The sequence below is a fragment of the Carica papaya genome, chromosome 5 (genome assembly GCF_054855325.1).
Source record: "Carica papaya isolate Zhongbai chromosome 5, ASM5485532v1, whole genome shotgun sequence".
Classification (NCBI taxonomy): domain Eukaryota; kingdom Viridiplantae; phylum Streptophyta; class Magnoliopsida; order Brassicales; family Caricaceae; genus Carica; species Carica papaya.
The window spans coordinates 20,676,285-20,702,385 of NC_142313.1; the positions used below are offsets into that span (position 1 = coordinate 20,676,285).

At 45.0% G+C, this 26,101-nt stretch overlaps 1 non-coding gene and 29 pseudogenes across 1 annotated transcript; all 30 read right to left on the bottom strand.

Annotated features, from left to right (window-relative positions):
* Positions 1-1,334: 1,334 nt before the first annotated feature.
* On the bottom strand, positions 1,335-1,452 carry LOC148255136 (5S ribosomal RNA; annotated as a pseudogene).
* Positions 1,453-2,609: 1,157 nt separating this feature from the next.
* Positions 2,610-2,728, bottom strand: LOC148255137 (5S ribosomal RNA; annotated as a pseudogene).
* Positions 2,729-2,934: 206 nt separating this feature from the next.
* On the bottom strand, positions 2,935-3,053 carry LOC148255138 (5S ribosomal RNA; annotated as a pseudogene).
* Positions 3,054-3,259: 206 nt separating this feature from the next.
* Positions 3,260-3,378, bottom strand: LOC148255139 (5S ribosomal RNA; annotated as a pseudogene).
* Positions 3,379-3,902: 524 nt separating this feature from the next.
* LOC148255140 (5S ribosomal RNA) lies at positions 3,903-4,021 on the bottom strand (annotated as a pseudogene).
* A 206-nt stretch (positions 4,022-4,227) lies between these two features.
* On the bottom strand, positions 4,228-4,346 carry LOC148255141 (5S ribosomal RNA; annotated as a pseudogene).
* A 418-nt stretch (positions 4,347-4,764) lies between these two features.
* Positions 4,765-4,883, bottom strand: LOC148255142 (5S ribosomal RNA; annotated as a pseudogene).
* A 753-nt stretch (positions 4,884-5,636) lies between these two features.
* Positions 5,637-5,755, bottom strand: LOC148255143 (5S ribosomal RNA; annotated as a pseudogene).
* Positions 5,756-7,030: 1,275 nt separating this feature from the next.
* Positions 7,031-7,148, bottom strand: LOC148255144 (5S ribosomal RNA; annotated as a pseudogene).
* A 1,651-nt stretch (positions 7,149-8,799) lies between these two features.
* On the bottom strand, positions 8,800-8,917 carry LOC148255145 (5S ribosomal RNA; annotated as a pseudogene).
* Positions 8,918-10,097: 1,180 nt separating this feature from the next.
* Positions 10,098-10,216, bottom strand: LOC148255146 (5S ribosomal RNA; annotated as a pseudogene).
* Positions 10,217-10,420: 204 nt separating this feature from the next.
* LOC148255147 (5S ribosomal RNA) lies at positions 10,421-10,539 on the bottom strand (annotated as a pseudogene).
* A 206-nt stretch (positions 10,540-10,745) lies between these two features.
* On the bottom strand, positions 10,746-10,864 carry LOC148255148 (5S ribosomal RNA; annotated as a pseudogene).
* A 1,005-nt stretch (positions 10,865-11,869) lies between these two features.
* On the bottom strand, positions 11,870-11,988 carry LOC148255149 (5S ribosomal RNA; annotated as a pseudogene).
* A 203-nt stretch (positions 11,989-12,191) lies between these two features.
* On the bottom strand, positions 12,192-12,310 carry LOC148255150 (5S ribosomal RNA; annotated as a pseudogene).
* An 855-nt stretch (positions 12,311-13,165) lies between these two features.
* Positions 13,166-13,284, bottom strand: LOC148255151 (5S ribosomal RNA; annotated as a pseudogene).
* Positions 13,285-13,753: 469 nt separating this feature from the next.
* Positions 13,754-13,872, bottom strand: LOC148255152 (5S ribosomal RNA; annotated as a pseudogene).
* A 2,528-nt stretch (positions 13,873-16,400) lies between these two features.
* Positions 16,401-16,519, bottom strand: LOC148255153 (5S ribosomal RNA; annotated as a pseudogene).
* A 206-nt stretch (positions 16,520-16,725) lies between these two features.
* On the bottom strand, positions 16,726-16,844 carry LOC148255154 (5S ribosomal RNA; annotated as a pseudogene).
* Positions 16,845-17,495: 651 nt separating this feature from the next.
* Positions 17,496-17,614, bottom strand: LOC148255155 (5S ribosomal RNA; annotated as a pseudogene).
* A 773-nt stretch (positions 17,615-18,387) lies between these two features.
* Positions 18,388-18,506, bottom strand: LOC148255156 (5S ribosomal RNA; annotated as a pseudogene).
* A 775-nt stretch (positions 18,507-19,281) lies between these two features.
* On the bottom strand, positions 19,282-19,400 carry LOC148255157 (5S ribosomal RNA; annotated as a pseudogene).
* A 651-nt stretch (positions 19,401-20,051) lies between these two features.
* Positions 20,052-20,170, bottom strand: LOC148255158 (5S ribosomal RNA; annotated as a pseudogene).
* Positions 20,171-20,376: 206 nt separating this feature from the next.
* Positions 20,377-20,495, bottom strand: LOC148255159 (5S ribosomal RNA; annotated as a pseudogene).
* An 854-nt stretch (positions 20,496-21,349) lies between these two features.
* Positions 21,350-21,468, bottom strand: LOC148255160 (5S ribosomal RNA; annotated as a pseudogene).
* A 206-nt stretch (positions 21,469-21,674) lies between these two features.
* On the bottom strand, positions 21,675-21,793 carry LOC148255161 (5S ribosomal RNA). Its single transcript, XR_015820214.1, has one exon. It is a non-coding gene; the product is annotated as a 5S ribosomal RNA (ribosomal RNA).
* A 515-nt stretch (positions 21,794-22,308) lies between these two features.
* Positions 22,309-22,427, bottom strand: LOC148255162 (5S ribosomal RNA; annotated as a pseudogene).
* Positions 22,428-22,633: 206 nt separating this feature from the next.
* LOC148255163 (5S ribosomal RNA) lies at positions 22,634-22,752 on the bottom strand (annotated as a pseudogene).
* Positions 22,753-23,495: 743 nt separating this feature from the next.
* LOC148255164 (5S ribosomal RNA) lies at positions 23,496-23,614 on the bottom strand (annotated as a pseudogene).
* Positions 23,615-24,863: 1,249 nt separating this feature from the next.
* Positions 24,864-24,982, bottom strand: LOC148255165 (5S ribosomal RNA; annotated as a pseudogene).
* Positions 24,983-26,101: the final 1,119 nt, after the last annotated feature.

Genomic DNA, 26,101 nt, shown 5'->3' on the forward strand with positions numbered 1-26,101 from the left:
TAGTTTGATGGGATCTGGTGCATTAGTGCTAGTATGATCTCACCCCTTCCATTTCGCATTTTTTTCGCTGTGCGCGCACACTGCATCTCTATTTCAAGTTCTAATATCAAGCAAAATGCCTTAGCGCCTCGACTTATACCCAAATAAAAGGACCACCCGCCACACCCTTTTTTTCGTTATTCTACTATATAAGATGCTCGTAATCACTCTCTTATCACGTGGTGGACTATAAATGAGTGCACAAAAAAAGTAAGCAAAATGCCCCGGCGCGGCACTCACGCTAGCAAATGAACCAGCGGACTATGGCTTAGGTCGCACGTAACGTTTGATGCCCTATCCCCAAAAAGACGAGTGCAACACAAGCACTTCCCAGGAGGTCACTCATCCTAGTACTACTCTCGCCCAAACAGGCTTAATTATAGATTATGATGGGATACGATGCATTAGTGCTAGTATGATCCCACCCGTCCTATTCCTCACTTCAAATACATATACCCCTTTTGGACACCGCACCTCTACTTCTAGTTGTAATATCAAAGAAAATGCCTCGTTGCCACGACTCACGCCCAGATGAACGGACAGCCCGCCGCACCTCTGTTTCGCTTGTTCTATTATTTACGATGCTCGTAATGACACTCTTATCACGTGGTGGACTATAATTGGATGCACGAAAAATATTAAGAAAAAGACGGGAGCAACAAGAGTACTTCCCAGGAGGTCAACCATCCTAATACTACTCTGGCCCAAGCACACTTAACTGCGGAGTTCTAATGAGATCAGGTAAATTAGTGCTGGCATGATCAGACCTGTTTCATTCTACGCTGCAAATACATAAAATCATTCTCCCTCCCCCCTCCCATCATTTGTTTCCTTATGCGTGCACACTGCACCTCTGCTTATCTTTCTAATATAAAGTAAAATACCCCAGTGCCTTGAGTCACATTTGCGAATAAACCAGCGGACCATAGTTCCAGTCGTGCGTAACGTTGAACGCCCCATCTGAAAAAAATGGGTGCAATACAAGGACTTCTTAGGAGGTCACAACTCCTAGTACAACACTTGCCGAAGCACATTTAACTGGGGAGTTCTGATGGGATCCGGTGAATTAGTGATGGTAAAATGACACCTATTTCATTTTGCGCTGCAAATACATACACTCCTTCTCCTTCCCTCCCCCCTCCCGTCATTTGTTTCCTTGTGCTTGCACACTGCAGCTCTCTTTCTCCTTCTAATATCAAGTAAAATGACCCGGTGCTGTGACTCACATTTGTGAGTAAACCAGCGGATAATAGTTCTAGTCGCGCGTAACATCGAATGACCCATCTGCAAAAAAATTAGTGCAACAAAGGACTTCCCAGGAGGTCGCCCATCCTAGTACTACTCTCGCCCAAGCAAACTTAACTGCAGAGTTCTGATGGGATCCGGTGCATTAGTGCTGCTATGATCGCACCTATTTTGTATCCTTCGCCTTCCCTCCCCCCTCCCGTCATTTGTTCCTTGTTTGTGCACATTGCACCTCTCCTTCTCCTTTTAATATAAAGTAAAATGCGTCGATGCCGTGACTCACATTTACTAATAAACCAGCGGACCAAAGTTCCAGTCACGCGTAACGTCGAACGACCCATTTGTAAAAAAATGGGGCAACACGAGTACTTCCAAGGAGGTCACTCATCCTACTACTACTCTCGCCCAAGCAAACATAACTGCGGAGTTCTGATGGTATCTGGTGCATTAGTGCTGGTATGATCGCACCTGTTTCATTCTGCGTTGCAAATACATACACATCTTCTCCTTCCCTCCACATTACCGTTATTTGTTTCCTTGTGCGTGCACACTGCACTTCTTCATCTCGTTCTAATATAAAGTAAAATGTCTCGGCGCCATGACTCACATTTGCAAATAAACTAGTGGACCATATTTCTAGTCGCGCGTAACTTCGAACGACCAATCTGCAAAAAATAAATACAACATGAGGACTTCTCAGGAGGTCACCCATCCTAGTACTACTCTCGCCAAAGCACACTTAACTGCGAAGTTCTGATGGGATCTGGTGAATTAGTAATTGTATAATGGCACCTGTTTCATTCTACGCTGCAAATACATAAACTCCTTCTCCTTCCCTCCCCCCTCCCGTCATTTATTTCCTTATCCTTGCACACTGTACCTCTCCTTCTCCTTCTAATATAAAGTAAAATGACCTGGTGCCGTGACTCACATTTGCAAATAAACCAGCGAAAAATAGTTCTAATCGCTCGTAACGTCGAATGACCCATTTACAAAAAAATTAGTGCAACACGAGGACTTCTTAGGAGGTCACTAATCCTAGTACTACTCTCGCCCAAGAAAACTTAACTACAGAGTTCTGATGGGATTCGGTGCATCAGTGCTGCAATGATCGCACTTGTTTCATTCCGCGCTGCAAATATATACATTCCATTTCTTTCCCTCCCCCCTCCCATCATTTGTTTCCTTGTGCGTGCACACTGCACCTCTCCCTCTCGTTCCAATATCAAGTAAAATGCCCCAGTGCCGTGACTCACATTTGTGAATAAACCAGTGCACCATAGATCCAATCGTGCGTAACATCGAACGACCCATCTGCAAAAAAATTGGTGCAACACAGGTACTTCCAAGGAGGTCAACCATCCTAGTACTACTCTCGCCCAAGCACACTAAAATGCGGAGTTCTGATGAGATCCGGTAGATTGGTGCTGGTATGATCGCACTTGTTTCATTCCACGCTGCAAATACATACACTCCTTCTCCTTCCCTCCTGCCTCCCGTCATTTGTCTCCTTATTCGTGCAAACTGCAGCTCTCCTTCTCGTTCTAATATCAAGTAAAATGCCCCAGCGCCGTGACTCTTATTTGTGAATAAACAAGCGGACCATAATTCCAGTTGCGCGTAACGTCGAACGACCCATCTGCAAAAAAATGGGTGCAACACGAGGACTTCCTAAGAGGTCACCCATCTTAGTACCACTCTCGCTTAGGCACACTTAGTTATGGAGTTTTGATGGGATCCAGTGCATTAGTGCTGGTATGATCACACCTGTTTCATTCCGCGCTGCTAATATATACACTCCATCTCCTTCCCTACCCTCTCCTGTTATTTGTTTCTTTGTGCATGCACACTGCACCTCTCATTCTCGTTCTAATATCAAGTAAAATGCCCCAGCGCCGTCGCTCACATTTGCGAATAAACCAGCGAACTATAGTTCCAGTCGCGCGTAACGTCGAACGACCCATCTGTAAAAAAATAAGTGCAACACGAGGACTTCCAAGGAGGTCACCTATTCTAGTACTACTCTCGCCCAAGCACACTTAATTGCAGAGTTTTGATGGGATCAGGTGCATTAGTGCTGGTATGATCTCACTTTTTTCATTCTGCGCTGCAAATACATACACTCCTCTTTTTCTCGCCCCTCCTATTATTTGTTTCATTGTGCGTGCACACTGAACCTCTTCTTCTCGTTCTAATATCAAGTAAAATGCCCCAGCGCCGTGACTCACATTTATCAATAAATCAGTGGACGATAGTTCCAGTCGCGCGTAATGTCGAACGACCCATCTGCAAAGAAATAGGTGCTACATGAGTACTTACAAGGAGGTCACCCATCCTAGTACTACTCTCGCCCGAGCAAACTTAAATGCAGAGTTCTGATAGGATCCGGCGCATTAGTGCTGGTATGATCGCACATGTTTTATTTCGCACTGCAAATACATACACTCCTCCTTCCCTCCCCCAACTCGTCGTTTGTTTCCTTGTGCGTGCACACTGCACCTCTCCTTCTCATTCTAATACAAAGTAAAATGCCCCGATGCTGTGACTCACATTTGCGAATAAACCAGCGGACGATAGTTTCAGTTACACGTAACGTCGAACGCCCCATCTTAAAAAAATAGGTGCAACACGAGAACTTCCTAGAAAGTCACCCATCCTAGTACTACTCTCGCCCAAGAACACTTAACTGCAGAGTTCTAATGGGATCCAGTTCATTAGTGCTTGTATGATTGCATCTATTTCATTCCGCGATGCAAATACATACACACCTTCTCCTTCCCTTCACCCTCCCGTCATTTGTTTCTTTGTGCGTGCATACTGCACCTCTCCTTCTCGTTCTAATATCAAATAAGATGCCCCGGTACCGTGACTCACATTTACAAATAAACCAGCGGATCATAGTTCTAGTCGTGCGTAACGTCGAATGGCCCATCTATAAAAAAATAGGTGCAACACGAGAACTTCCCAAGAGGTCACCCATCCTAATACTACTCTCACCAAAGAACCCTTAACTGCAGAGTTCTGATGGAATCCGGTGCATTAGTGCTGGTACGATCGCATATGTTTCATTCCGCGCTGCAAATACATACACTCCTTCTCATTCCCTCCCCCCTCCCGTCATTTGTTTCCTGGTGCGTGCACACTACACCTCTATTTCTTGTTCTAATATCAAGTAAAATGCTCTGGCGCCGTGACTCACATTTGCGAATAAACCAGCAGACCAAAGTTCTAGTCGTGCGTAACGTCAAACGACCCACCTCGACTCATGCCCATATGAACGGATCGCCTGCCACCTCTCGTTTTTTGTTGTTCTACTATTTAAGATGCTCGCAATGACTCTCTCATCACGTGATGGGCTTTAATTGAATGCTGAAAAAATATTAAAAAAAATGCTTCGGTGCCCTGACACACGTTTGCAAATGAATTGGCGGACCATCGCTCTGGTCCAGTTGAATGTTTAATGCCCCATTTACAAAAAGAAGGGTACAACATGATAACTTCCCAGGAGATCACCCATCCTAGTACTACTCTCACCAGAGCACGCTTAACTACGGAGTTCAGATGGGATCTGGTGAACTAGTGTTGGTATGATCGCACCCGTTCTAGTTTGCGCCGCATGTACATATACCCCTTCTCCTTCTCTCTCCCCTCCCGTCATTTGTTTCGTTGTGTGCACACCTCTCCTCTGCATCTAATTCTAATATCAAGCAAAATACCCCGGCGCCTCGACCTGTGCCCATATTAGCGGATAGGGCCGCACCTCATTTTTTGTTGTTCTACTATGTAATATGCTCGCAAACACTCTTATCACGTGATGGGCTTTAATTGAATGCGTGAAAAATATTAAACAAAATGCCCCGACGCTGTGACTCACATTTGCGAATGAACCGGTGGATCGTCGTTCCGGTCCCCCGTAACGTTTAATGCCCAGTTTGAGAAAAGAAGGATGCAACACGAGAGTTGAGAGCTTCCTAGGAAGTAACCCATCCTAGTACTACTCTCGCTGAAGCATGTATAACTGCAGAGTTCTGATGGGATTCAATGAACTAGTGCTGGTATGATCCCACCCTTTCTTATTTACGCCGTAAACACATATGCCCCTTCTCCTTCCCTCTCCCCTTCCGTTATTTGATTCGCTGTGCGCGTTCCTCACTTTTTCTTCTTATAGTTCTAATGTTAAGCGAAATGCCCCGGCGCCTCGACTAATGCCCATATGAATGGATCGCCCACCACACCTCGTTTTTTGTTATTATATTATGTAAGGTGCTCGCAATGACACTTTTATCACGTGATTAGTTTTAATTGAATGTGTAAAAAATATTAACCAAAATGCCCCGGTGGATCGTCCTAGAAGGGTGCAACACGAGAACTTCCTAAAAGGTCACGCATACTAGTACTACTCTCGCCCAATAACGCTTGACTACAGAGTTCTGATGGGATCCGGTGAACTAGTGCTGGTATGATCGCAATCGTTTTGGTTTGCGCCGCAAACCAATATACCCCTTCCCCTTCCCTCTCCCTTCCCATCATTTATTTTGCTGTGCGCGCAACTCACCTCTGCTTCTAGTTCTAACATCGAGCGAAATGTCCAGGCACCTCGACTCATGTCTATATGAAACACCCACCGCACCTCCTTTTTCATTGTTCTACTATGTAAGATGCTCGAAATGAAACTCTCAACACGTGATGGACTTTAATTGAATGCAAGAAAAATATTAAGCAAAATTTTCCGGCGCCGTGACTCACGTTTGTGAATGAACCACCGGACCGTCGCTCTCGTCCCGCATAACATTTAATGTCCCATCTACAAAAAGAAAGGTGCAACATGTGTACTTCCCAAGAGGTCACCCATCTTAGCACTACTCTCGCTCAAGCACGCTTGACTGCAGAGTTCTGATGGGATCGATGAACTAGTGCTGGTATGATCGCACCCCTTCTAATTTGCGCCGCAAAGACATATACCACTTCTCCTTCCCTCTCCCTTCTCGTCATTTGTTTTGCTGGGCGCGCAACTCACCTCTGCTTCTAGTTCTAATATCGAGTGAAATGCCCTGGCACCTCGACTCATGCCCATATAAACGGATCACCTACTGCACCTCATTTATCGTTGTTCTACTATTTAAGATGCTCCCAATAGCACTCTCATCACGTAATGGGATTTAATTGAATGCACGAAAAGTATTAAGCAAAATGTCCCGGCACTGGGACTCACGTTTGCGAATGAACAGGTGGATCGTCGCTCTAGTCTCGCGTAATATGTAATGCCTCATCTGCAAAAAAAAAGGTGCAACACGAGTACTTCCCAAGAGGTCACCCATCGTAGAACTACTCTCACCCAAACACGATTAACTGCAGAGTTTTGATGGATCCCGTGAACTAGTGCTGGTATGATCGCACCCCTTCTAATTTACGCCGCAAAGACACATATTCCTTCTCCTTCCCTCTTCCTTCTCGTCATTTGTTTCACTATGCGCGCAACGCACCTCTGCTTATAGTTCTAATATCGATCGAAATGCCTCGGCGCCTCAATTCATGTCTATATAAACGGAACACCCGCCGCACCTCTTTTTTTGTTGTTCTACTATGTAAGATGCTCGTAATAATAATTTTATCATGCGGTGGGCTATAATTGAATGCCCGAATAATATTAAGCAAAATGCTCCGGGGACGTGACTCACGTTTGTGAATTAACTGGCGACTGTTGCTCTAGTCCCGCGTAACATTTAATGCTCCATCTGCAAAAAGAAGGGTGCAACATAAGAACTTCCTAGGAGATCACCCATCCTAGTACTACTCTCGCCCAAGCACGATTAACTACGAAGTTCGATGGGATCCGATGCATTAGTGCTGGTATGATCGCACCCCTTCCATTCTGCGCTGCAAATACATATACCACTTCTCCTTCCCTCTCTCGTCTCATCATTTATTTTATTGTGCGCGCACACCACACCTCTGTTTCTAGTTCTAATTTCAAGCAAAATACCAAGGAATCTTGACTCATGCCCAGATGAACAGACCGCCCGCCACAGCTCTATTTTCTTTGTTCTACTATGTAAGATAATTTTAATGAAATTCTTATATCGTGATGGACTATAAATGAATGCATGAAAAATCTAGCGCCACAACTCATGCCGGCAGACTATGGCTCCTATTGAACATAATGTTTAACACCCCATCCGTAAATAGACGGGCACAACACGAAGACTTCCCAAAAGATCACCCATCCTAGTACTACTCTCGCCAAAGCACGCTCAACTATAGAGTTTGATGGGATCCGGTGCATTAGTGCTAGTATGATCACACCTCTTCTATTTTGTGATACAAATACATATACCCCTTCTCCCTCCCTCCCCCCTGTTATTTGTTTCTCTATGTGCGAACACTGCACCTCTGCTTATAGTTCTAATATAGAGCAAAATGCTCCCGCATCTCGACTCATGCCCAAATGAATGGACTACCCCCATGCGCCTCGTTTTTTGTTATTCTACTATGTAAGATGCTCATAATGACACTCTTATCACGTGGCGGACTATAAATGAATGCACAAAAAATATTAAGAAAAATGTTTTGGCGTTGCGACTCACTTCAAGGGACAATGGCTTTGATCATGCATAATGTTTAACGTAATGTCAGCAAAAAAATGAGTGGAACATGAGAACTTTCCAGGAGGTCACCCATCTTAGTACTACTTCTGCCCAAGCACACTTAACTATGAAATTCGATGGGATTCAGTGCATTAGTGCAGGTATGATCGCACCTCCCATTCCACACTGCAAGTACATATACCCCTTCTCCTTCCCTCCCCCCTCCCGTTATTTATTTCGTTGTGCGCACACACCACACCTCTGTTTTTAGTTATAATATTAATCGAAATACCCTGGTACCTCGTTTTTCATTATTATACTATGTAAGATACTCGTAATGACACTCTTATCATGTGGTGGACTATAAATGAATGCACAAAAAATATTAAGCAAAATGTTCAGGTCCCACGACTCACACCGGCAGACTGTGGCTCCCATCGCACTTAACATTTAATACCCCGTCTACAAAAAGAGGGGTTCAACACGAGGACTTTCTAGGAGGTCACCCATCCTAGAACTAATCTCGCATAAGCACGCTTGACTACAGAGTTCTGATGGGATCCTGTGCATTAGTGTTTGTATGATTGCAACTATCCCATTCCCCACTGCAAATACATATAGCCCTTCTCCTTCCCCCCCCCCCCTCCCATCATTTATTTCGCTGTGCGAGCATACTGCATCTCTACTTCTACTTATAATATTGAGCGAAATGCCATGTCACTTTGACTCACACCCAGAAGAACGGAGGCCCGCTATGCCACTTTCTTCGTTGTTTTATTATGTAAGACTCTCGTAATGAGACTCTTATCACGTGGTGGACTACAAATAAGTGCACGTAAAATATTAAGCAAAATGTTTCAACGTCGCTACTCATGCCAGCAGACTGTGGCTCCAATCGTGCGTAACGTTTGACGCCCCGTCTGCAAAAAGACGGGTGCAACAAGAGAACTTCCCAGGAGGTCACCCATCCTAGTACTACTATTGCCCAAGCACGCTTAACTAAGGAGTTCGTTGGGATCCAGTGTATTAATGCTAGTATGATTGCACTCCTTCCATCCGCGCTGCAAATACATATACCCCTTCACCTTCCCTCCCCCTACCCGTCATTTTTTTCGCTGTGCGCGAACACCACACCTCTGTTTATAGTTTTAATATCAAATGAAATGCCCTGACACCTCGACTCACACCAGAAGAAAGGACCGCCCGCCATACCTCATTTTTCTTTATTCTACTATGTAAGATCTCGTAATGACACTTTTATCACGTGGTAGACTATAAATGAATGCACGAAAAAATAGTAAGCAAAACTTTTTGGCGACGTGACTCACACTAGCGAATTGTGGCTCCGATCACATGTATCATTTTACGCCCCATTTGCAAAAAGGCAGTGCAACATGAGAACTTAGGAGGTTACCGATCCTAGTACTACTCTCGCCCAAGCATGCTTAACTGCATAGTTCGATGATATCCGGTGCATTAGTGCTGGTATGATCGCACCCCTTCCATTCTGCATTGCAAATACATATACCCCTTCTCCTTTCCTCCCCTATTCCGTCATTTTTTTGGCTGTGCGCGCACACTGCATCTCTGTTTCTAGTTTTAATATCAAGCAAAATGCCCCAGTGCCTCGACTTATGCCCAGATTAAAGGACCACCCGCCACACCTTTTTTTTCGTTGTTCTACTATGTAAGATGCTCGTAATGACTCTTTTATTACGTGGTGGATTATAAATGAGTGCACAAAAAAAAGTAAGCAAAATATCCCGGCGCGGCGACTCACGACGGCAAATGAACCAGCGGACTATGACTCTGGTCGCGCGTAACGTTTGATGCCCTATCCGCAAAAGGACGGGTGCAACACAAGCACTTCCCAAGAGGTCACTCATCCTAGTACTACTCTAGCCCAAACACACTTAACTGCAGATTATGATGGGATATGATATATTAGTGCTAGTATGATCCCACCCGTCCTATTTCTCACTTCAAATACCTTTACCCCTTCTCTTTCCCTCCCCACTCCCATCATTTGGTTTGCTCTGTGTGGACACCGCACCTCTACTTCTAGTTGTAATATCAAGCAAAATGCCCTGTTGCCTCGATTCACGCCCAGATGAACGGACCGCCCGCTGCACCTCTGTTTCACTTGTTCAATTATTTACGATGCTCATAATAACAGTCTTATCACATGGTGAACTATAAATGGATGCACGAAAAATATTAAGAAAAAGACGGGTGCAACACGAGGACTTCTCAGGATGTCACCCATCCTAGTACGACTCTCGTCCAAGAACACTTAACTGTGGAGTTCTGATGGGATCCGGTGCATTAGTGCTTGTATGATCGCATCAGTTTCATTCCGCACTGCAAATACATACACTACTTCTCCTTCCCTCCCCCTCCTCTCATTTGTTTCCTTATGCGTGCACACCGCACCACTCCTACTTGTTCTAATATCAAGTAAAATGCCCCAGTGACTTGACTCTTATTGTGAATAAACCAGCGGACCATAGTTCTAGTCGCGCGTAACGTCGAACGACCCATCTGCAAAAAAATGGGTGCAACACGAGTACTTCCCAAGAGGTCACCCACCCGAGTACTACTCTCGCCCAAGCACACTTAATTGCAGAGTTCTGATGAGATCCGGTGCATTAGTGCTGGTATGATCGCACCTCTTGCATTCCACGCTGTAAATACATACACTCCTTCTCATTCTCTCCCCCCTCCCGTCATTTGTTTCCTTGTGCATGCACACTGCACATCTCCTTCTTGTTCTAATATCAAGTAAAATGCCCTGGAGCCGTGACTCACATTTGTGAATAAACCAGTGGACCATAAATCCAATCGCGCGTAACATCGAAAGACCCATTTGAAAAAAAATAGTTGCAGCACGAGGACTTCCAAGGAGGTCACCCATCCTAGTACTACTATCGCCTAAGCATACTTAACTGCAGAGTTCTAATGGGATCCGGTGCATTAGTGCTACTATGATCGCACATCTTTCATTCCACGCTGCAAATACATACACTCCTTCTCGTTTTAATATCAAGTAAAATGTATCAGCGTCGTGACTCACATTTGCGAATAAACCAGCGGATCATAGTTCTGGTCGTGCCTAATGTCGAACGACCCATCTGTAAAAAAATGGGTGCAACACGTGTACGTCGTAGGAGGTCACCCATCATAGTACAACTCTCGCCCAAGCACACTTAACTATGGAGTTGAGAAGGGATGCGGTGCATTAGTGCTAGTATGATCGCACCTGTTTTATTCTGCGCTGCAAATACATACACTCCTTCTCATTCCCTCCCGCCTCCCATCATTTGCTTCTTTATGCGTGCACACTGCACCCCTCCTAATTCTAATATCAACTAAAATTTCCCGGTGTCGTGACTCACATTTGTGAATAAACCAGCATACTATAGTTCCAGTCGCACGTAACGACGAACGACCCATCTGCAAAAACATCGTTACATCACGAGGACTTCCCAAGAGATCACCCATCCTAGTACTACTCTCGCCCAAGCATACTTAACTGCGGAATTCTAATGGGATCCAGTGCATTAGTGCTGTTATGATCACACATCTTTCGTTCCCCTCTGCAAATACATACACTCCTTCTCCTTCCCTTCCCCCTCTCGTCATTTGTTTCCTTGTGCGTGCACACTGCACCTCTCGTTCTCGTTCTAATATCAAGTAAAATGCCACGGTGCCGTGACTCACATATACGAATAAACCAGCAGACCAAAGTTCTAGTCGCGCATAACGTCGAATGACCCATGTCGACTTATGCCCATATTAATGAATCGCCCTCCGTCTCTCATTTTTTGTTGTTCTACTATTTAAGATGCTCGCAATGACACTCTCATCACGTGCTGGGCTTTAATTGAATGCTGGAAAAATATTAAGAAAAATACTCTGGTGCTGTGACTTACGTTTGCAAATGAACCGACGGACCATCGCTCTAGTCCAGTTGAATGTTTGACGCCCCGTCTGCAAAAAGAAGGGTGCAACACGAGAACTTCCCAGGAGATCACCAATCTTAATACTACTCTCGCCCAAGCACACTTAACTGCGGAGTTCTGATGGGATTCGGTGCATTAGTGCTTGTATAATCGAACCTTTTTTATTCTGCACTGTAAATGTATACACTCCTCCTTCCCTCCCCCCTCCTGTCATTTGTTTTCTTGTGCGTGCACACTGCACCTCTTTTTCGCATTTTAATATCAAGTAAAATGCCCCAGCGCCATGACTGACATTTGCGAATAAACAAGCGGACCAAAATTTCAGTCGTGCATAACGTCGAAGGACCCATCTGCAAAAAGATGGGTGCAACACCAGGACTTCCCAAGAGGTCATCCATCTTAGTACAACTCTCGCCTAAGCACACTTAACTGCGGAGTTCTGATGGGATCCGATGCATTGGTGCTGGTATGATCGCACCTGTTTCAGGTTGTGCTGTAAATACATACACTCCTTCTCCTTCCCTCCCCCCTCCCGTCATTTGTTTTCTTGTGCGTGCACACTGCACCTCTGCTTCTCATTCTAATATTAAGTAAAATGCCGCGGCGCCGTGACTCACATTTGCGAATAAACTAGCAGACCATAGTTCTAGTCGTGCATAACGTCGAACGATCCATCTGCAAAAAAATGAGTGGAACACGGGGACTTCCCAAGAGGTCACCCATCCTAGTACTACTCTCGTCCAAGCACACTTAACTGCAGAATTCTGATGAGATATGGATCACTAGTGATTGTATGATCGCACATCTTTCATTCCGCGCTACAAATACATACACTCCTTCTCCTTCTCTCCCCCGTCCCGTCATTTGTTTCCTTATGCGTGCACACTGCACCTCTCCTTCTCGTTCTAATATCAAGTAAAATACCCCGGCGCTGTGACTCACATTTATGAATAAACTAGCGGACCATATTCCAGTCACGCGTATCGTCGAACATCCCATTTGCAAAAAAATGATTACAGCACGAGGACTTCCCAGGAGGTCACCACTCCTAGTACTACACTCGCCCAAGCACATTTAACTACGGAGTTCTGATGGGATTCGGTGAATTAGTGATAGTATAATGGCACCTGTTTCATTCCGCATTGCAAATACATACACTCCTTCTCCTTCCCTCCCTGCTCCCGTCATTTGTTTCCTTGTGCAGGCACACTGCACCTCTCATTCTCTTTCCAATATCAAGTAAAATGCCCCGTTGCCGTGACTCACATTTGTGAATAAACCAGCTGATCATAATTCCAGTCGTGCGTAACGTCGAACGATCCATCTGTAAAAAAATGGCTGCAACACGAGTACTTCCAAGGAGGTCACCCATCCTAGTACTACTCTCGCCCAAGCACACTTAAATGCGGAGTTCTGATGGGATCCGATGCATTAGTGCTGGTATGATCACACCTGTTTCATTCTGCACTGCAAATACATACACACCTTCTTCTTCCCTCCACCCACCCGTCATCTGCAAAAAGATGGGTGCAACACGAGGACCTCCCAAGAAAATGGGTGAAATATAAGGACTTCGCCGGAGGTCACCCATCCGAGTACTTTTCTCGCCCAAGCACCCTTAACTGCGGAGTTCTGATAGAATCCGTTGCATTAGTGCTGGTATGATCCCTCATGTTTCATTCTGCACTGCAAATACATACACTCTTTCTCCTCCCATCCCCCCTCCCGTCATTTGTTTTCTTGTGCGTGCACTCTGCATCTCTCTTTCTCGTTCTCGTTTTTTCGTGTGCGTGCACACTGCACCTCTCCTTCTCGTTCTAATATCAGGTAAAATACCTCAGCGCCTTGACTCACATTTCCAAATAAACCAGCGGACCATAGTTCCAGTCGCGCGTAACGTCGAGCGACCCATCTGTAAAAATATAGGTGCAACACAAGGACTTCCCACGATGCCACCCATCCTAGTACTACTATCGCCCAAGCACACTTAAATGCGAAGTTCTGATGGGATCCGGTGTATTAGTGCTGGTATGATTGCACCTGTTTCATTCCGCGCTGCAAATACATACACTCCTTCTCCTTCTCTCCCCCTTCCCGTCATTTATTTCCTTGTGTGTGCACCCTGCACCTATGCTTCTCGTTCTAATATCAAGTAGAATGCCTCAGCACCGTGACTCACATTTGCGAATAAACAAGCATACCTCAGTTCAAGTTGCCCGTAACATCGAACGACCCATCTACAAAAAAATAGGTGCAACACGAGTACTTCCCAGAAGGTCTCCCATCCTAGTACTACTCTCGCCCAAGCACACTTAACTGAGGAGATTTTATGGGATTCGGTGAATTAGTGCTCGCATGATCGAACTTGTTTCATTCTGTGCTGTAAATACATACACTCCTTCTCCTACCCTCCCCCCTCCCCTCACTTATTTCCTTGTGCATGCACACTGCACCTCTACTTCTCTTTCTAATATCAAGTAAAATACCCCGGCGCCTTAACTCACATTTGTGAATAAACTAGCAGACCATAGTTCCAGTCACGCGTAACGTCGAATGCCCCACTCCTTCTCCTTCCCTCCCCCACCCGTCATTTATTTCCTTGTGCGTGCAAACTGCACCTCTCCTTCTCGTTCTAATATCAAGTAAAATGCTCCGGCTCAGTCGCGCATAACGTCGAAGGACCTATCTGTAAAAAAATGGGTGAAACGTGAGGACTTCCCAGGAGGTCACCCATCCTAGTACTACTCTCGTCCAAGCACACTTAACTCCGAAGTTCTGATTTGATTCGGTGAATTAGTGATGGTATGATCGCAAATGTTTTATTTTGCGCTGCAAATATATACACTCCTTCTCCTTCCCTCCCCCCTCTCGTCATTTGTTTCCTTGTGCGTGCAAACTGCATCTCTCCTTCTCGTTCTTATATCAAGTAAAATACTCCAGCTCTGTCGCGCGTAACGTCGAATGACCCATCTGTAAAAAAGTGGGTGAAACACGAGAACTTCCCAAGAGGTCACCCATCCTAGTACTACTCTCGCCCAAGAACACTTAACTCCGAAGTTCTGATTTGATTCGGTGAATTAGTGATGGTATGATCGCAAATGTTTCATTTTGCGCTGCAAATACATACGCTCCTTCTCCTTCCCTCCACCCTCCCGTCATTTGTTTCCTCGCGCGTGCAAACTTCACCTCTCCTTCTCGTTCTAATATCAAATAAAATGCTCCAGCTCTGTCACTCACATTTGCGAATAAACCAGCGGACCATAGTTTCAGTTACACGTAATGTCGAAGGACCCATTTGTAAAAAAATGGGCGAAACACAACGACTTCCCAAGAGGTCACCCATCCTAGTACTACTATCGCCCAAGCACACTGAACTCCAGAGTTCTGATTTGAAGCGGTGAATTAGCGATGGTATGATCGCAAATGTTTCATTTCGCGCTGCAAATACATACACTCCTTCTCCTTCCCTCCCCCCACCAATCATTTGTTTCCTTGTGCGTGCACACTACACCTCTTCTTCTCATTCTAATATCAAGTAAAAAACCCCGGCGCAGTGACTCATATTTGCGAATAAACCAATGGATCATAGTTCCAATCGTGCGTAACGTCGAACGATCCCAAGAGGTCACCCATCCTAGTACTACTCTCGTCCAAGCACACTTGACTACAGAGATCTTATGGGATCCAGTGCCTTAGTGCTTGTTTGATCACACCTGTTTCATTTCGCACTGCAAATACATACATTCCATCTCCTTCCCTTCCCCCTCCCATCATTTGTTTCCTTGTTCGTGCACACTTCACCTCTGCTTCTCGTTTTAATATCAAGTAAAATCCTCCGACGCCGTGACTCTTATTTGTGAATAAACCAGCGGACCATAGTTCTAGTCGCGCGTAACATCTAACGACCCATCTGTAAAAAAATGGGTGCAACACGAGAACTTCCCAAGAGGTCACCAATCTTAGTACTACTCTCACCCAAACACACTTAACTGTGGAGTTCTGATGGGATACGGTGCATTAATGCTATTATGATCGCACATGTTTCATTTTGCGCTGCAAATACATACACTCCATCTCCTTCCCTCCCTCTTCTCGTCATTTATTTCTTTGTGCGTGCACATTGCACCTCTCCTTCTCATTCTAATATCAATTAAAATGCCCCGACGCTATAACTCACATTTGCGAATAAACCAGTGGACCATAGTTCTAGTCGTGCGTAACGTTGAACGACCCAACTACAAAAAAATGGGTGCAAGACGTGTACTTCCCAAAATGTCACCCATTCTAGTACTACTCTCGCCCAACCACACTTGACTTCAGAGTTCTGATTGAATCCGATGCATTAGTGCTGGTATGATCGCACCTATTTTATTCTGCGCGGCAAATACATACAATCCTTCCCCTTCCATCCCCCCTCCTGTCATTTGTTTCCTTGTGCATGCACACTGCACCTCTCATTCTCCTTCTAATATCAAGTAAAATGCCCCGGCGCCGTGACTCACATTTGCGAATAAACCAGCAGATCATAGTTCAAGTCGTCGTAACATCAAACGACCTATTTGCAAAAAAGTAGGTACAACACGAGAACTTTCCAAGAGGTCACCCATTCTAGTACTACTCTCGCCCAAGCACACTTAACTGCAGAGTTTTGATGGGATCTGGTGCATTAGTGCTGGAATAATAGCACCTGTTTCATTATGCGATCTAAATATATACACTCCTTCTCCTTCCGTCCCCCCTCCCGTCATTTGTTTCCTTGTGCGTGCATACTGCACCTCTGCTTCTCGTTCTAATATCAAGTAAAATGCCCCGGCGCCGTGACCCTTAATTGTGAATAAACCAGTGGACCATAATTCAAGCCGCGCGTAACATTGAGCGACCCATCTGCAAAAAAGCACGTGAAATACGAGAACTTCCCAGGAGGTCAACGATTCTAGTGCTACTCTCACCCAAGCACACTTAGCTGCGGAGTTCTAATGGGATCCGGTGCATTAGTGCTGGTATGATCGCACCTATTTTATTCCGCACTGCAAATACATACATTCCATCTCCTTCCCTCCCCCCTCCCGTCATTTGTTTCTTTGTACGTGCACACTGTACCTCTCCTTCTCATTCTATTATCAAGTAAAATTCCCCGGCACCGTGATTCACATTTGCGAATAAACCAATGGACAATAGTTCCAACGCGCGTAACGTCAAACGATCCACCTGTAAAAAAATAAGTGCAACACGAGAACTTCCCAGAAGGTCACCCATCGTAGTACTACTCTTCCCAAGCACAGTTAACTGCGGACCATAGTTCCAGTCGTGCATAACGTCGAATGACCATCTGCAAAAAAATAGGTGCAACACAAGAACTTCCCAGGTTGTCACCCATTCTAGTACTACTATCGCCCAAGCACACTTAACTGCGGAGTTCTAAGGAGATCTGGTGCATTAGTACTGGTATAATGGCACATGTTTCATTCTGCAATGCAAATACATAAACTCCTTCTCCTTCCCTCCCCCCTCCTGTCATTTGTTTCCTTGTGCGTGCACACTGCACCTCTGCTTTTCGTTCTAATATCATATAAAATGCCCCGGCGTCGTGACTCTTATTTATGAATAAACCAGCAAACCATAATTCCAGTCGTGTGTAACGTCGAATGACCCATATGCAAAAAAATAGGTGCAACACGAGGAATTCCCAGGTGGTCAACTATTCTAGTACTAATCTCCCCCAAGCACACTTAACTGCGGACTTCTGATAGGATCTGGTGCATTAGTGCTGGTATGATCACACTTGTTTCATTCTGCGCTGCAAATACATACACTCCTTCTCCTTCCCTCCCATCTCCCATCATTTGTTTCATTGTTCGTGCACACTACACCTCTCTTCCTCGTTCTAATATCAAGTAAAATGTCATGGCGCCGAGACTCACATTTGCGAATAAACTAGCTGACCATTGTTCTAGTCGTGTGTAACATCAAATTACCCATCTGTAAAAAAGTAAATCCAACACAAGAACTTCCCAGGAGGTCACCCATCGTAGTACTACTTTGCCCAAACACACTTAACTATGGATCATAGTTCCAATCGTGCGTAACGTCGAATGACCCATCTGCAAAAAAATAGGTGCAGCACGAGGACTTCCCAGGAGGTCACCCATTCTAGCACTACTCTTGCCCAAGCACACTTAACTATGGACTTTGATGCGATCCGGTGCATTAGTGCTTGTATGATAGCACTTGTTTTATTCCGTGCTGCAAATACATACACTCCTTCTCCTTCCCTCCCCCTCCCGTCATTTGTTTCCTTGTGCGTGCATACTGCACCTCTCCTTCTCGTTCTAATATCAAGTAAAATGCCCCGGCGCTGTGACGCACATTTGCGAATAAACCAGCGGACAATAGTTCAAGTCGAGCATAATGTCGAACGACCCATCTGTAAAAAAATAAGTGCAACACGAGAACTTCCCAGGAGGTCACCCATCTTAGTACTACTCTGCCAAAGCACACTTAACTGCGAACCATAGTTCCAGTTGTGCGTAACGTCAAATGACCCATCTGTAAAAAAATAGGTGCAACACGAGGACTTCCCAGGAGGTCACCCATTTTAGTACTACTCTTGCCTAAGCACACTTAACTGCGAACTTCTGATGGGATCCGGTGCATTATTGCTGGTATGATCGCACTTGTTTCATTCCATGCTACAAATACAAACACTCCTTCTCTTTTCCTCCCCCCTCCCGTCATTTGTTTCGTTGTGTGTGCACACTGTACCTCTCCTTCTCGTTCTAATATCAAGTAAAATGTCCCGGTGTCGTGACTCACATTTGCGAATAAACCAGTGGACTATAGTTCCGGTCACGCGTAACGTCGAGCCACCCATCTATAAAAAAGTAAGTGCAACGTTAGAACTTCGCAGGATGTCACCCATCGTAGTACTACTCTTCCCAAGCACACTTAACTGCGGACCATAGTTCAAGTCATGCGTAATGTCGAACTACCCATCTGCAAAAAAATAGGTGCAACACGAGGACTTCCTAGGAGGTCACCCATTCTAATACTACTCTTACCCAAACACACTTAACTGCGGACTTCTGATGGGATACGGTGCAGTAATCCTGGTATGATCGCACTTGTTTTATTCTGCATTGCAAATACATACACTCCTTCTCCTTCCCTCCCCCCTCTCGTCATTTGTTTCCTTGGGCGTGCATACTGCACCTCTCTTTCTCGTTCTAATATCAAGTAAAATGCTCTGGCGCCGTGACTCACATTTGCGAATAAACCAACGGACCATATTTACGGTCACGCGTATCGTCGAACCACCCATCTGTGAAAATATAAGTGCAACACGCGAACTTCCCAGGAGGTCACCTATCGTAGTACTACTCTACCCAAGCACACATAACTGCGGACCATAGTTCTAGTCGTGCGTAACGTCGAACGACCTATCTGCAAAAAAATAGGTGCAACACGAGGACTTCCTAGGAGGTCACCCATTCTAGTACTACTCTCGCCCAAGCACACTTAATTGCGGAGTTATGATGGGATCTGGTGCATTAGTACTGGTATAATGGCACTTGTTTCATTCTGCGATGCAAATACATACACTCCTTCTCCTTTCCCTCCCCCCTCCCGTCATTTGTTTCCTTGTGCGTGAACACTGCACCTCTACTTCTCGTTTTAATATCAAGTAAAATGCCCCGGTGTCGTGACTCTTATTTATGAATAAACAAGCAGACCATGGTTCAAGTCGTGCGTAACATCAAACGACCCATCTGCAAAAAAATAGGTGCAACACGAGAACTTCCCTGGAGGTCATCTATTCTAGTACTACTCTTGCCCAAACACACTTAATTACGGACTTCTAATGGGATTCGGTGCATTAGTACTGGTATGATCGCACTTATTTCATTCCCCGCTGCAAATACATAAACTCCTTCTCCTTCCCCCCCTCCCGTCATTTGTTTTCTTGTGCGTGCACACTGCACCTCTCCTTCTCGTTCTAATATCAAGTAAAATGCCCCGGTGCAGTGACTCACATTTGTGAATAAACCAGCGGACCATAGTTCTAGTCACACGTAACGCCGAACGACCCTTCTGTAAAAAAATAAGTGCTACACGAGAACGTCCCAGGAGGTCAACCATCGTAGTACTACTCTGCCCAAACACACTTAACTGCGAACTATAGTTCTAGTCGTGCGTAATGTCAAACGACTCATCTACAAAAAAATAGGTGCAACACGAGGACTTCCCAGGAGGTCACCCATTTTAGTACTACTCTTACCCAAGCACACTTAACTGTGGACTTCTGATGGGATCCGGTGCATTAGTGCTGGTATGATCGCATTTGTTTTATTTTGCGCTGCAAATACATACACTCCATTTTCTTCCCTCCCCCCTCCCGTCATTTGTTTACTTGTGAGTGAACACTGCACCTCTCTTTCTCGTTCTAATATCAAGTAAAATGCCCCAGCACCGTGACTCACATTTGCAAATAAACTAGATGACCATAGTTCCAGTCGCGCGTAACGTCGAAGAACCAATCTGTAAAAAAATGGGTGCAACACGAGTACTTCCTAGGAGGTCACCCATCGTAGTACTACTCTTGCCCAAGCACACATAACTGCAAAGTTCTGATGGGATTCGGTGCATTAGTGCTAGTATGATCGCACCTGTTTCATTCTGCGCTGCAGATACATACACATATTCTCCTTCCCTTCACCCTCTCGTCATTTGTTTCCTTTGCCTGCACACTGCACCTCTCCTTCTCATTCTAATATCAAGTAAAATGCCTCGGCACCGTGACTCACATTTGTGAATAAACCAATAGACCATAGTTCCAGTCGCGCGTAACCTCGAATGCCCCATCTGAAAAATATAAGTGAAGCACAAGGACTTCCCAGGAGGTCACAACTCCTAGTACTACACTCGCCCAAGCACATTAAAATGCGGAGTTCTAATGGGATCCGGTGAATTAGTGATGGTATGATGGCACCTTTTTCATTCCGCGCTGCAAATACATGCACTCCTTCTCCTTCTCTTCTCCTTTCTGTCATTTGTTTGCTTGTGCGTGCACACTGCGCTTCTCCTTCCCGTTCTAATATCGAGTAAAATATCCTGGTGCCGTGACTCACAGTTGTGAATAAACCAGCGGATCATAGTTCCAATCGCGCTTAACGTCGAAGGACCTATTTGCAAAAAAATAGGTGCAACACGAGGACTTCCCAGGAGGTCACAACTCCTAGTACTACACTCGCCCAAGAACATTTAACTGCGGAATACTGATGAGATCCAGTGAATTAGTGATGGTATAATAGCATTTGTTTCATTCTGCGCTGCAAATACATACACTCCTTCTCCTTCCCTCCCCCCTCTCGTCATTTGTTTCCTTGTGCGTGCACATCGCACCTCTCCTTCTCATTCTAATATTAAGTAAAATTTTCGAGCGCCGTGACTCACATTTGTGAATAAACCAGCGGACCATATTTCCAGTCGCACATAACATCGAAGGACCCATCTACAAAAAAATAGGTGAAACATGAGGACTTCCCAGGAGGTCACCCATCCTAGTACTACCCTCGCCCAAGCACACTTAACTGAGGAGTTCTGATGGGATCTTGTGTATTAGTTCTACTATGATCGCACTTATTTCATTCTGTGCTGCAAATAAATACACTCATTCTCCTTCCCTGCCCCTTCTCGTCATTTGTTTCCTTGTGCGTGGACAATGCACCTCTACTTCTCGTTATAATATCAAGTAAAATGCCTTGGCGCCGTCACTCACATTTGTGAATAAACCAACGAATCATAGTTCCAGTCGTGCATAACATCGAACGACCCATCTGCAAAAAAATGGGTGCAACACGAGTACTTCCCAGGAGGTCACCCATTCTAGTACTACTCGCACCCAAGCACACTTAACTGCGGAGTTCTGATGGGATCCGGTGCATTAGTGCTGGTATGATCGCACCAGTTTCATTCCGCGTTGCAAATACATATACTCCCTTTCCTGTCATTTGTTTCCTTATGCGTGCACACTGCATCTCTCCTTCTCGTTCTAATATCAAGTAAAATATTTCAGCGTCGTGACTCACATTTGCGAATAAACCAGTGGACTAAAGTTCCAGTCGCGCATAATGTCAAATGCCCCATCTGAAAAAAATAGGTGCAACACAAGGACTTTCCAGGAGGTCACCACTTCTAGTACTACACTCGCCTAAGCACATTTAGCTGTGGAGTTCTGATGGGATCCAGTGAATTAGTGATGGTATAATGGCACCTGTTTCATTATGCGCTGCAAATACATGCACTCCTTCTCCTTCCCTTCCCCCTCTCATCATTTGTTTCCTTGTGCGTGTACATCGCACCTCTGTTTCTCATTCTAATATCAAGTAAAATGCCCGAGCGCCGTGACTCACATTTGTGCATAAACCAGCGGACCATATTTCCAGTCGTGTATAACATCGAAGGACCCATCTGCAAAAAAATAGGTGATACATGAGGACTTCCCAGGAAGTCAGCGATCCTAGTACTACTCTCGCCCAAGCACACTTAACTGCGGAGTTCTGATGGGATCCGATGCATTAATGCTGGTATGATCGCACCTATTTCATTCTCCGCTGCATATACATACACTCATTCTCCTTTCCTCCCCCCTCTCGTCATTTATTTCCTTGTGCGTGCACAATGTACCTCTGCTTCTCGTTATAATATCAAATAAAATGTTGGGGTGCCGTTACTCACATTTATGAATAAATCAGCGGACCATAGTTCCAGTCGCGCATAATATTAAACGACCCATCTCCAAAAAAATGGGTGCAACACGAATACTTCCCAGGAGGTCACCCATTCTAGTACTACTCTCGCCCAAGCACACTTAACTTCGGAGTTCTGATGGGATCCGGTTCATTAGTGCTGGTATGATCACACTTATTTCATTCCGCGCGGCAAATACATACGCTTCTTCTCCTTCCCTCTCCTCTCCTATCATTTGTTTCCTCTTGCGTGCACACTGCACCTCTCCTTCTCGTTCTAATATCAAGTAAAATATTTCGGTGCCGTGACTCATATTTGCGAATAAACCAGTGGACCAAAGTTCCAGTCGCGCATAATGTCGAATGCCCCATTTAAAAAAAATAGGTGCAACACATGGACTTTCTAGCAGGTCACCACTTCTAGTACTACACTCGCCTAAGCACATTTAACTGCAGAGTTTTGATGGGATCTGGTGAATTAGTGATGGTATAATGGCACCTGTTTCATTCTGCACTGCAAATATATACACTTCTTCTCCTTCCCTCCCCCCTCTCGTCATTTGTTCCCTTTTGCGTGCACACTATACCTCTCATTCTCGTTCTAATATCAAGTAAAATACTCTGGCGCCGTGACTCATATTTATAAATAAACCAGTATACTAAAGTTCCAGTCGTGCGTAACGTCGAACGACCCATCTCGACTCATGCTGATATGAACAGATCGCCCGCCGCCCCTCGTTTTTTGTTGTTCCACTATTTAAAATGCTCGCAATTACACTCTCCATCATGTGATGGGCTTTAATTGAATGCTGAAAAAATATTAAGAAAAATGCTCCGGTGCCGTGGCTCACGTTTGTAAATGAACTTGCTTACCATCACTCTGGTCCAGTTGAATGTTTAACTCCCCGTCTGTAAAAAGAAGGGTGCAACACGAGAACTTCTCAGGAGATCACCCATCCTAGTACTACTCTCGCCCAAGCACGCTTAACTATGAAGTTCAGATGGGATTTAGTGAACTAGTGCTGGTATGATCGCACCCGTTCTAGTTTGCGCTGCAAGTACATATACCCCTTCTCCTTCTCTCTCCCTTCTCATCATTTGGTTCACTGTGCGTGTACCTCACCTCTGTATCTAATTCTAATATCAAGCGAAATACCCCGGTGCCTCGACCTGCGCCCATATAAACGGATAGCGCAGTACCTCGTTTTTAGTTGTTCTACTATGTAATATGCTCGCAGACACTCTTATCATGTGATGGGCTTTAATTGAATACGCGAAAAATATTAAACAAAATGCTCTGGCGCTGTGACTCACGTTTGCGAATGAACCAGTGGACCATCATTCCAGTCACGCGCAACATTTAATGCTCAGTCTAAAAAATGAAAGATAAAACACAAGAGCCGAGAGCTTCCTAGGAGGTAACCCATCCTAGTACTACTCTCGCCCAAGCACGCATAACTGCAGAGTTCTGATGGCATCCGGTGAACTAGTGCTGGTATGATCGCACCCTTTCTTGTTTGCACCGCAAATGCATATGCCCTTTCTCCTTCCCTCTCCCCTCCCGTCATTTGATTGGCTATGCGCGCACCTCACTTCTTCTTCTAGTTCAAATGTTAAGCGAAATACCCCAGCGCCTCAACTCATGCCCATATGAACGGATCGCCCACCGCACCTCATTTTTTGTTGTTATATTATATAAGGGCTCGCAATGACACTTTTATCACGTGATTGGTTTTAATTGAATGTTCAAAAAATATTAAGCAAAATGCCCCAGCGGACCGTCACTCCGTTCCGGCGTAACATTTAACACCCCATCTGTAGAAAGAAGGGTGGAACACGAGCACTTCCTAGAAGGTCGCGCATCATAGTACTACTCTCGCCCAAGAACGCTTGATTGCGGAGTTCTAATGGGATCCGATGAACTAGTGCTAGTATGATTACAATCGTTTTGGTTCGCACCGCAAATACATATACCCTTTCCCCTTCCCTCTCCCTTCCATCATTTATTTCGTTGTGGGCGCAACTCACCTCTGTTTCTAGTTCTAATATCGAGCAAAATGTCCGGGTGCCTCGACTCATGTCTATATGAAACACCCGCCGCACCTCCTTTTTCATTGCTCTACTGTGTAAGATGCTCACAATGACACTCTCAACACGTGATGAGCTTTAATTGAATGCATGAAAAATATTAAGCAAAATGTCCCAGCGCTGTGACTCACGTTTGTGAATGAACCGCCGGACCATCTCTCTGGTCCCGCGTAACATTTAATGCCCCTTATATAAAAAGAAGGGTGCAACATGAGTACTTCCTAAGACGTCACCCATCCTACTACTACTCTCGCCCAAGCACGCTTGACTGCGGAGTTCTAATGGGATCCGGTGAACTAGTGCTGGTATAATCGCACCCCTTCTAATTTGCGTCGCAAAGACATATACCAATTCTCTTTTCCTCTCCCTTCCTGTCATTTGTTTCACTGTGCGCGCAACTCACCTCTACTATTTAAGATGCTCGCAATGACCTCTCATCATGTGATGGGCTTTACTTGAATGCACAAAAAGTATTAAGTAAAATTCCTTAGCACTGTGACTCACGTTTGCGAATGAACAGGCGGACCGTCGCTCTAGTCCCGTGTAACATTTAATGCACCGTCTGCAAAAAAAGAGTGCAACACGAGTGCTTCCCAAGAGATCACCCATTGTAGAACTACTCTCGCCCAAGCATGCTTAACTGCAGAGTTCTGATGGATCTCGTGAACTAGTGTTGGTATGATGGCACCCCTTCTAATTTGCGCTGCAAAGACATATATCCCTTCTCATTCCCTCTCCCTTCTCGTCATTTATTTCACTGTGCGCGCAATGCACCTCTGCTTCTAGTTCTAATATCGATCGAAATACCTCGGCGCCTCGACTCATGTTTATATGAACGGAACACCCGCCGCACCTCCTTTTTTGTTCTTCTAAAATGTAAGATGCTCGTAATAATAATCTTATCACGTGGTGGGCTATAATTGAATGCACGTATAATATTAAGCAAAATACTCCGGCGCCGTGACTCACGTTTACGAATTAACCAGCGACTGTCGCTCTAGTCACACATAACATTTAACGCCCCATCTGCAAAAAGAAGGATGCAACATGAGAACTTCCTTGAAGATCATCCATCCAAATACTACTCTCGCCCAAGCACGATTAACTATAAAGTTCGATGGGATCCGATGCATTAGTGCTGGTATGATCGAACCCCTTCCATTCCGCGCTGCAAATACATATACCACTTCTCCTTCCCTCTCCCATCTCATCATTTATTTTATTGTGCGCGCACACTGTACCTCTGTTTTTAATTCTAATATCAAGCGAAATGCCAAGGCATCTCGACTCATGCCCAGATGAACAGACCGCCTACCACAACTCTATTTTTATTGTTCTACTATGTAAGATAATCATGATGACATTCTTATCTCGTGATGGACTATAAATGAATGCATGAAAAATCTGGCACCACGACTCATGCCAGCGCACTATGGCT